This window comes from Palaemon carinicauda, chromosome 22 (assembly GCF_036898095.1).
Source record: "Palaemon carinicauda isolate YSFRI2023 chromosome 22, ASM3689809v2, whole genome shotgun sequence".
In the NCBI taxonomy this organism is placed as follows: Eukaryota; Metazoa; Arthropoda; class Malacostraca; order Decapoda; family Palaemonidae; genus Palaemon; species Palaemon carinicauda.
The window spans coordinates 48,943,768-48,954,206 of record NC_090746.1 but is presented as its reverse complement, the minus strand read 5'-3'; the positions used below and the strand labels follow the sequence as shown (position 1 = coordinate 48,954,206).

The following is a 10,439-nucleotide window of genomic DNA, read 5'->3' as shown; positions in this document are numbered from 1 at the left end:
GATCCACCTCCTCGAGTAACTCTCCATTCAACATGACATTCAACCTCGCACCACCTTCTTACCCAAATTAACTCTCAACTTCCTTCTCTCACACACCCACAAATTCTGTCACTAATTGGCCAAGCTTCTCTTCCTCGTCTGCAACCAGTACAGAATCATCCACAAACAACAACTGATTTACCTCCCATTCATGGTCATTCTCGTCTACCAGTTTCAATCCTCGTCCAAGCATTCGAGCATTTACCTCTCTCACCACTCCATCAACATACAAGTTAAACAACCTCGGCGACATCACACATCCCTGTCTCAGCCCCACTCTCACCGGAAACCAATCACTCACTTCATTTCCTATTATAACACATGCTTTACTACCTTTGTAGAAACTTTTCACTGCTTGCAACAACCTTCCATCAACTCCATATAACCTCATCACATTCCACATTGCTTCCCTATCAACTCTATCATATGCTTTCTCCAGATCCATAAACGCAACATACACCTCCTTACCTTTTGCTAAATATTTCTCGTATATCTGCCTAACTGTAAAAATCTGATTCATACAACCCCTACCTCTTCTAAAACCACCCTGAACTTCTAAGATTGCATTCTCTGTTTTATCCTTAATCCTATTAATCAGTACTCTACTATACACTTTTCCAACTACACTCAACAAACTAATACGCCTTGAATTACAACACTCAGGCACATCTCCCTTACCCTTATATAAGGGTACAATACACGCACAAACCCAATCTACTGGAACCATTGACAACACAAAACACATTAAACAATCCCACCAACCATTCAAGTACAGTCACACCCCCTTCCTTCAACATCTCAGCTCTCACACCATCCATACCCGATGCTTTTCCTACTCTCGTTTCATCTAATGCTCTCCTCACTTCCTCTCTTGTAATCTTTTTCTCATTCTCATCTCCCATCACCGGCACCTCAACACCTGCAACAGCAATTATATCTGCCTCCTTATTATCCTCAACATTCAGTAAACTTTCAAAATAATCTGCCCACCTTTTCCTTGCCTCCTCTCCTTTTAACAACCTTCCATTTCCATCTTTCACTGTCTCTTCAATTCTTGAACCTGCCTTCCTTACTCGCTTCACTTCTTTTCAAAACTTCTTCTTATTCTCTTCACATGAATGACCCAATCCCTGGCCCCACCTCAGGTCACTGCCCTCTTTGCCTCACTTACCTTGCGCTTTACTTCCACCTTTTTCTCTCTATATCTTTCATACTTCTCTACACTATTACTCTGCAGCCTTTCTTCAAAAGCCCTCTTTTTCTCTTCCACTTTTACCTTCACTCCTTCATTCCACCATTCACTGCCCTTCCTCATGCTGCCTCCAACAAACTTCTTGCCACACACATCACTTGCAATCCCAACAAAATATCTTTTACTAACTTCCACTCCTCCTTTAAATTACCAGTTTCTCTTACTTTCACTTCGTCATATCCCATTTTCAACCTTTCTTGATATTTACTTTTTACCCCGGGGTTTTATTAGCTCTTCAACCCTCACTAGCTCCCTTTTACGTCCACCTACTCTATTCCCCCACTCTTTTGCTACAACTAATTTTCCTTCCACCAAAAAATGATCTGACATACCGTTAGCCATACCCCTAAACATGTGCACGTCTTTCAATCTTCCAAACATTCTTTTAGTTATCAACACATAATTCATTAACGCCCTTTCTACCACTCTTCCATTTGCCACTCTTACCCATGTATACTTGTTTTATCTTTCTTTTTGAAAAAGCTAAAACTTATTACCATCTCTTGCTCAACACACATATCTACCAGTCTCTCACCACTCTCATTTTCACCTGGTACGCCATACTTCCCAATGACACCTTCTACCTCTCCAGCGCCCACTCTATCATTTAAGTCATCCATGACAACTACATAATTCCTTCTACCCAGTCCTTCTACATACCTAGTTAATTCATTCCAGAACTCATTCCGCTATTCTTCACTTTTCTCACAACCTGGCCCATACGCACTGACAAAAGCCCAACATTCCTTACCCAACCTAACCTTTACCCACATTAACCTAGATGATATCTCCTCCCATTCCACTACTTTACCTGTAATCCATTCACTCAGCAATAAAGCCACACCTTCTCTTAATCTTCCCCTTTCAATCCCAGACACTCTAACAGACATTTCACCAAACATCACTTCACCTTTCCCTTTTATCTTTGTCTCTCACAAAGCCAACATATCCATCCTTCTATTCCTAAACATACTTCCAATCTCACATCTTTTACTCTCTATCGTACTACATTCACGCATATTCAAACACCCCTAAACTAGAGTGGGGGGAGCAGTCACTCTCCCCCCAGCTCCACCTCTTTGATGTCTCACAGGATTATAATACAGGAGAGGGGGTTCCCAGCCCCCTCGTCCCGTCCCTTTTAGTCGCCTCTTACGACACGCAGGGATACGGGGGCATAGGCTATACAGTATATAAGTAACCTACTGTAACTATATAATTTCACTGACATTCATTTGATATGTACAAGTGATGTGCGTATTTTGTATTTCCAAGCAACAGAAATACTAAATTAACCAGTTCACTAATAAAAGAAAAAAAATGACCTAATTCATAGTTCAATGGAACCCGTGTTACGACCAGAACGAATGAACAAACTGACAATGGACTTAGTTTCCCCCTCGTAGGTTGATCAGGAAGGGGAAAAACTAAGCCGTCAGCTACCATAGAGTTTGGAGTGGAAGAGGAGATGGGTGAAACCGCATTGGACACCTCTGACACCACAACGTCGACAAGAGACAGAGGATCATCCTCTGACGGGGACGATGATTGCTTGACAGCAGTACCCAATCGGATGTAGTTAAGCAAAACCTCCTTGGAGGGCAAACCCGTAAGCCCTAAGGAGGACCAAAGCTGAAACAAAGAGGTTAGTGTCATGTCCTCCCCCAGGGGGAGAGGTGGAGCTGCTTCGCTAGGGGAAGCAACGTCATCTCTCGAGACCCCGAGGTTGGTTAACAATAAATCGGTCTACGCTACCACTTAACGGTCTCTCGAAAGAGACCGATCGAGTGGGAGCTTCGGAGGAGGTTTGGGCAACGGGAGAAGACGCCTTGGGTTTTTATCCCTTCGAAGCAACCTTCGAGGGAGAAATATCCCGTTTGGACTTCTTGCGTCTTCGCGAAAACCTCTCCCACTGGGAGGCAGACCACCCCCTACACTCACTACACTTGTTGATACTATCACACCGTTGGTCCCTACAAGAAGGACAACGGGTGTGAGGATCAGTCTCGACCGCCGACATGAACATTCCACAGGGGCGGTCGGGAAAACCATTGCAGGTGCGCATGATCACAGAGGCCAATTTCACATACACAGAAACTAGAAAGAGAAAGAACAAAAGCAAATAAATGGCTGCCAATATGACGGTGAGGATGAGTGCGGACACGTCCGACCACCATCCGAGTCGAGAGCAAAGTGAGTTCAAGCACAGATGAGTGAGAGGGGGGGGGGGGGGGGGTTTAGCAAGCTACCCTCCCCTACCCCCGCTAACTAGCGGTGTGGGTAGTAAACCCTCGTTAAAAATTAATGGCTACGCCGAAAGTAATACCCCTATTAAATAGCGTGGTTTGTATTCCAGTTACGGAACAAACTTCCATATGGTTTATATTTCTGTGATTATTTGTAAATGATGTCAAAAAACATCCCAGTAATTTTTACTAGGCATGTTATGACATTTTTTGACGTCCCAGTAATGAAAAGGTTAATGGCAGTCCAACATGGAGAGGAGGAGGAGCGGTAACAACTGTTCACCATCCGAGCCAAAAGCAAAATGAAGCTCGGTCACAGGTGTGTGAGTGAGGGGTGTAGCTAGCTACACCCCTACCCACCCCACCTACTAGCAGGATGGGTAGTTAACCTTTGCTAAATTCTGATGGCTCGTCCTTTCAGCTTTGCTGAGAGTAAAACCCATATAAATAGCGTTGGTTTGTATTCCAGAAACGGAACCAAGCATATGTTTGTATTCCAGTTATGGGACAAATTATAGTTCAATAATTTGTAAATGACAGAATTATCCTTCTATTATTATCCCTCTGATGATATCAAACATACAGTGAACAACCATAAAAAAATTTATATCTAAAGAATGATATTTTCATAATAAAATAAATTTTTGAACATACTTTCCCGCTGGTTGTATAAGAATGGCTAAAGTCCCTGACGCTCCGGCAGAACTACTCAAAACTCGCGGCTATCGCAGATATGCCAGGTGTACACTAGCGCCCTGGTGGACTACAGGTAGAACTAATCCAACCTATTCAGATTTTCCTTGCCCCTTGGTCTCTAGAGGGGAGGAGGGTGGGATTATAACTTATACAACCAGCAGGTAAGTATGTTCAAAAATTTATTTTATTATGAAAATATCATTTTTAAACATAAAACTTACCCGCTGGTTATATAAGAATGGCTGATTGACACCCTTGGTGGCGGGTCAGAGACAGCAATTTGATTGGAAATTCACTTAATAGTTACACATAACCAATATAAGAGGTTCGTACCTGATAAGGAGGCAGACTGCAATGGTTCTCTGCCTCATTCTGTCTGCTATCCTTAGAAGATCCAGCGGTCCACCCAGGGGGCTGATGATCTCTAGGAGCTGTCAAACGGTGCCATAACCTATAACATGACAGGACCTCAACTAATACCCTTGTTCCGGGCGCTCTCAAGGAACATGACCACCTGACCAAATCAACAGATTGCAGAAGACTGTCGACCAATCTCCACATACAACCATAAAACAACAAAGTTCCAAGAGAAAGAAAAGGGTACTAGGAATTAGGGGAACGTAGTGGTAGATCCTTCACCTACTACTGCATTCGCAGCAATGAATGGACCCAAGTGTAGCAGTCCTCATAAAGAGTCTGAACATGTTTTAAGTAATGGGATCCGAATACAGACTTACTTCTCCAAAAAGTCGCATCTATTATGCTTTGCAGAGAACGATTTTGTTTAAAAGCTACCGAAGTAGCCACTGCTCTTACTTTGTGTGCCTTCACCTTGAGCAGTCTAAGATCTGCCTCATCACACTGTGAATGAGCTTCTCTAATTAAAAGCCTTATAAAAAAGGATAGAGCATTCTTCGACATGGACTCCGAGGGCTTCTTGACTGCACACCAGAGCGCCTCCGAGCTGCCTCTCAAGCTCTTAGTTCTGTCCAAATATACCATTAAAGCTCTAACAGGACAGAGTACTTTTTCTATTTCATCGCTCTCTATGTCATAGAGATTAGTAATTTCAAAAGACTTGGGCCATGGACGAGAAGGGAGTTCATTCTTGGCCAGAAAACCCTGCTGCAAGGAACATATCGCTTTCCCGTTTCCGAATCCAATGTTCTTGCTGAAAGCATGGAGCTCACTGACTCTTTTAGCCGTCGCCAAGCTCACTAAGAAAAGGGTCTTAAAAGTCATATCTTTAAAAGTGGCCGAAGGCAGAGGTTTGAACCTGTCACTCATAAGGAATCTAAGTACCACATCTAAATACCAAGCAGGTGATACCTGATGACATCTCTTAGATGTTTCAAAAGACCTAAGTAGGGCTTGTAAATCTTTATTGTTGGAGAGATCCAGATTCCTATGTCTGAAAACAGTTGCCAGCATACTTCTGTATCCTTTAATCGTCGAGGCAGAGAAGTTACGCTTATTCCTAAGCTCTAAAAAGAAATTGGCAATCTGTGTTACAGATGTATTGGACGAAGAAACCGAGTTGGCCCTACACCATTCTCTGAATACCTCCCATTTGGACTAATACACCCTGATGGTAGAAGCTCTCCTTGCTCTTGCAATAGCCTTGGCTGCCTCCTTCGAAAAACCTCTAGATCTTGCGAGTTTTTCGATAGTCTGAAGGCAGTTAGACTTAGAGCTCGGAGGTTTTGGTGATTTCTTGCCAAATGGGGCTGTCTGAGAAGATCTGCTCTTAACGGAAGGCTTCTCGGCATGTCCACTATCCACTCCAGTACCTCCGTGGACCAGACCCTTGACGGCCAGACAGGAGCAATTAGGGTCCTCCTGGTCCCCTTGTGAGATACAAACTTTTGCACCACTTTGTATAGGATCTTGAAGGGTGAAAACGCGTATACATCCATGTGTGTCCAATCTAACAGGAACGCGTCTATGTGAGCTGCCTCGAGATCCGGAACTGGAGAGCAATACGTTCCCAGTCTCTTTGTCTTGGAGGTTGCAAACAGATCTATGAGGGGACGACCCCATAACCGCCACAGCTTCTTGCAAACGTCCAGATGTAGCGTCCATTCTGTAGACAGAACTTGGTCCCTCCTGCAGAGCCTGTCCGCACTCACATTCTTGACTCCTTGAATGATCCGTGTCAATAAAAGAATCCTCCTTTCCTTTGCCCAAAGGAGCAGAGATCTCGCTAACTCGTACAGAGACTTCGAGTGGGTTCCCCCTTGTTTTGCTATATACGCTAGGGTCGTGGTGCTGTCCGCATTGACTTGAACCACCTTGTCTAGGACCAGGTCCTCGAATCCTTTGAGGGCTAAGTGCACCGCTAAGAGCTCCTTCTGATTGATATGAAGAGCCTCCTGTTCCTTTGTCCAATGCCCTGAGATTTCTCTTTTTCCCAATGTTGCTCCCCACCCCGAATTTGAGGCATCTGAAAATAACACAAGGTCTGGGTTCCTCTGCTCCAACGAGAGGCCCTCGTTGAGTCTGTGAGCGTTGTTCTACCATCGAAGATGTGCTCTGATCGTACTCGTAACGGGAATACTCTCCCTGTCGAGACTGTCTCCCCTCTTCCAATGACCATTGAGGTGAAATTGAAGGGGGCGTAGGTGCAGTCTCCCTAGAGATACAAACTTCTCTAAAGACGAGAGGGTTCCCAGAAGAATCATCCATTCTCTTACTGAAGTGACTTTCTTCTCCATAAAGGCCTCCAGCCTTAGAAGTGCTGACTGAAAAGCCTGAAAATCCTGACTCCGAATCTCCATCCCCAAATAAAGGATCTTCTGGGATGGAGTCAGCTGTGACTTCTTTGGGCTCACAAGGAGTACTAATTCTTTTGTCAAATCTAGAGTCAACTGAAGGTCCTTCAAACGGCGATCAACCGAGGGAGCTCTTATCAGCCAATCGTCCAAGTACAGGGAGGCTTTGATGCCTCTCGAGTGCAGCATGCTCGCCACATTCATTAGTTTCGTGAAAATCAGAGGAGCTGTGCAGAGGCCGAAACATAGGGCTCGAAACTGGAAGACGTCCTTCCCATATACGAACCTCAGGTAACGTCTGCAGCTTGGATGTATCGGAACATGGAAATAAGCGTCCTGGAGGTCCAATGATACCATCCAGTCGCCTTTCCTCACTGCTGCCAGCACAGTCTTCTGAGTCTCCATCGTGAATTCTGAGTTCTGGATGTAGCAATTGAGGGCGCTTACATCCAGAACCGGTCTCCATTCCCCTGAACTCTTGGGAACTAGGAACAAGCGGTTGAAAAACCCTGGAGACTCCAAGTCCTGCACCCTCTCTATCGCTCTCTTTTCCAGCAGAAGCGACACCTGAAGCTGCATGGCTTGCCTCTTTGGTTCTCTCTTGTACTTGGGCGAAAGATCCACAGGATCTGCGGCTAAAGGAGGTTTTGATAAGAACGGAATCTTGTATCCTTCCTTTAGAAGACGTACGGACCAGGGGTCCGCTCCCTTCTTCTCCCAGGCCTGCCAGAAGTAGTTTAGCCTGGCTCCCACTGCTGCTTGAAGGGAAGAGCAGTCAGACCCTTCCTCGACTGGGCTTGGCTCCTCTTTTCTTTGACTTCCTTACCTCCGATTTGAAATTACTTCTCCCTGCAGGTTTGCCTCGAAAGGGCTGAGCAGAATGAGAATATGATGTCCCCTCCTTAGTTCTACGAGAAGAGAAGGACGTAGGCAAAACTCTACTGGGTGTTTTAGTAACCAAATCATGAGTAGCTTTCAGAGTCAAATTTGCAGCCACTTTCTTCACTAAGTCCTGTGGAAAAAGAGCCGAAGATATGGGCGCAAAAAGCAACTCCGATCTCTGACATGGAGTGACCCCCGCAGAGAGAAAGGAACACAAAGTTGCTCTCTTCTTTATAACTCCTGCAGTAAACAGAGCAGCCAGCTCATTAGAACCATCCCTAACTGCCTTGTCCATACAAGACATAAGCTGGATAAGATTACTCGTGTCCGTGTCCTTCATTTCGGTTACTTTTCTGCTTAAGGTTCCCAGTGACCAGTCAAGAAAATTAAATACCTCCAAAACCCCTGAACAATCCTTTCAAGAGATGGTCAAACTCCGACATTGACCACCACACCCAAGACCTCCCCCGTCTCATACCAAACGTTCGACTTAGAAACTAACTTGGCTGGTGGAAAAGCGAAGCATGTCTAGTCCAGAGCTTTTTTTTAATCCATCCATGCTCCCATTAATTTCAATGTTCTCTTAGAAGAGCGGGAAAGCACCATTTTTGTATAAAAGGATGTCTTTGCTGCTTTACCTAAGGTAAATTCAGAAGGGGGAGATCACGGAGCAACTGGTACAAAATTGTCTGGAAATAATTCCGTGAAGACTAGCATTAGCTTTTTGAAGTCCACCGAATGTTGAGGTGGTCTCTCCTCTTCTCCCTCCGAGACATCATCCAATTGTTCCTCCAGAGAGAGAACCTCATCCGGATCTTCCTCCAACAAATCAGTGATTGGAGCTGTGCTTTGATCAAAACGTTGACCTTCCTGTGCAGGCGCATCAGTGGCGACATGGGCGGGCTTGCGTTGTTCCATATCCACATCCAATCGACAGCCACTCGCCTTGCGTTTGCTGTCATGATTGGTTTTACTATGGGAAGAATCTAGCTGGCGCTAACGCTCCGCGGCGTCCTGGCACGCCGCGCTCACGCGATGCTCGCGCTGACGCTCCGCGGTGTCCTGGCCCGCCGCGCTCACGCGATGCTCGCGCTGACGCTCCGCGGTGTCCTGGCCCGCCGCGCTCACGCGATGCTCGCGCTGACGCTCCGCGGCGTCCTGGCCCGCCGCGCTCACGCGATGCCCACATTCACGCTCCACCTATTCATGACTCGTCACGCTGATGCTTGGCGCCTGCCTGGCACTGCTGCTGACGCTCCGCGACTTCATCATTTAACTTCTGAGCTTCGTCACGCTGCCGCTCAGGTTACGCTTGATGCTGCCGCTGACGCTCCGCCTCGCGCCTGCTCCCATCCTGCCGCTTCGCGGTTCCCTCCGCTATTTGGCGAGCGTCATCACGCTTGGACTGACGATCGGCTGTATGCGCTTTTAAAAGATGTTGTGAAACAGGGCTCTGCCGAAACAAATCTACTTCAACCTGCTGCTGAGCAGTGAAACTGGGAGACCGCCTGTGCGATATCACGTCAGCCCCAGAGACAACAGGCCGCCTGTGCGACAACGGGTCTACCACGGAAGACTGACGCCCAGCCGCACTGCCAACAGCCGGTTGATAAGACTGCATCATCGACGAGAGCTGCTGTTTCATGTCCAATAACATAGACCACTTTGGATCACCTTGAGGCGATAATCGCACAGCCTTTTCTACAGCGAATACGCCTTCTTCATCGCTCTCCAATCGTTCACCCCTCTCAGGAGAAGAGTACCAGTCCGAAGGGAGAGGCGGAGCATGAACCGTCACACCCGAACCAGGTATTAACTCCGCATCCTAATCAATTACTTTATCTCCATCGGAACCCACATTCGAGCGCTTCTCAGGCGAACATTCGTCAAGGGACCGAAAACGTTCAGGCGACTCCCAATGACTACAGCCTGGCTGTTGCGGAGAGGAAATGTGCCGCTGTTCCACTGACTGAACTTTCCTCTTAATTGGTCTAGAGGATTTACGCCACATATCGTCACGTGACCCTTCATCTGAAGAAGGGGACAAAGCACTAACCTCACTTTTTCTATGGTGAGGGTGAACGACCTGAGCTACGGCAGCAGGATCACTTGAGGAAACGTTTACGCGATTGATGAAGCCTTTCGTTCCCTTTCGCCGTTCGACATAACTTCTCCCCTTCCGGGAGCTTGGCAGAGGTCTTAGGCTAGGCGAACGACAGGATCGCGCAGGCACGCCCTCCACAACACTTAACACATTTGTCAAACTTTTAACACTTGACTGATCACTAGTACGACCACCTTCAAGTAAATTAATTTCTGACATAATTTGTTTCTTGTCCGCCGCTAAAGATTCAACTCTCACACCGAGAGCTTGAATTGCGGACATCTCCCTCATCATAGGTTTTTTAGGCTCTTGATCTACCACTACGGGGGAAGGAATAGGATTAATGACATCAGACACAGATAAATCCACAGAACGGGAAGAACTACGTCTAATCCTATCTCTCTCTAATTTCTGAGTATAACGCTCATAAGCTACCCACTGACTTTCAG

At 46.3% G+C, this 10,439-nt stretch overlaps 1 protein-coding gene across 1 annotated transcript in view; it reads right to left on the bottom strand.

Annotated features, from left to right (window-relative positions):
* Positions 1 to 10,439, bottom strand: part of LOC137616433 (uncharacterized) — a 174,386-nt gene that overhangs the window by 17,558 nt on the left and 146,389 nt on the right. The window lies entirely within an intron of this gene.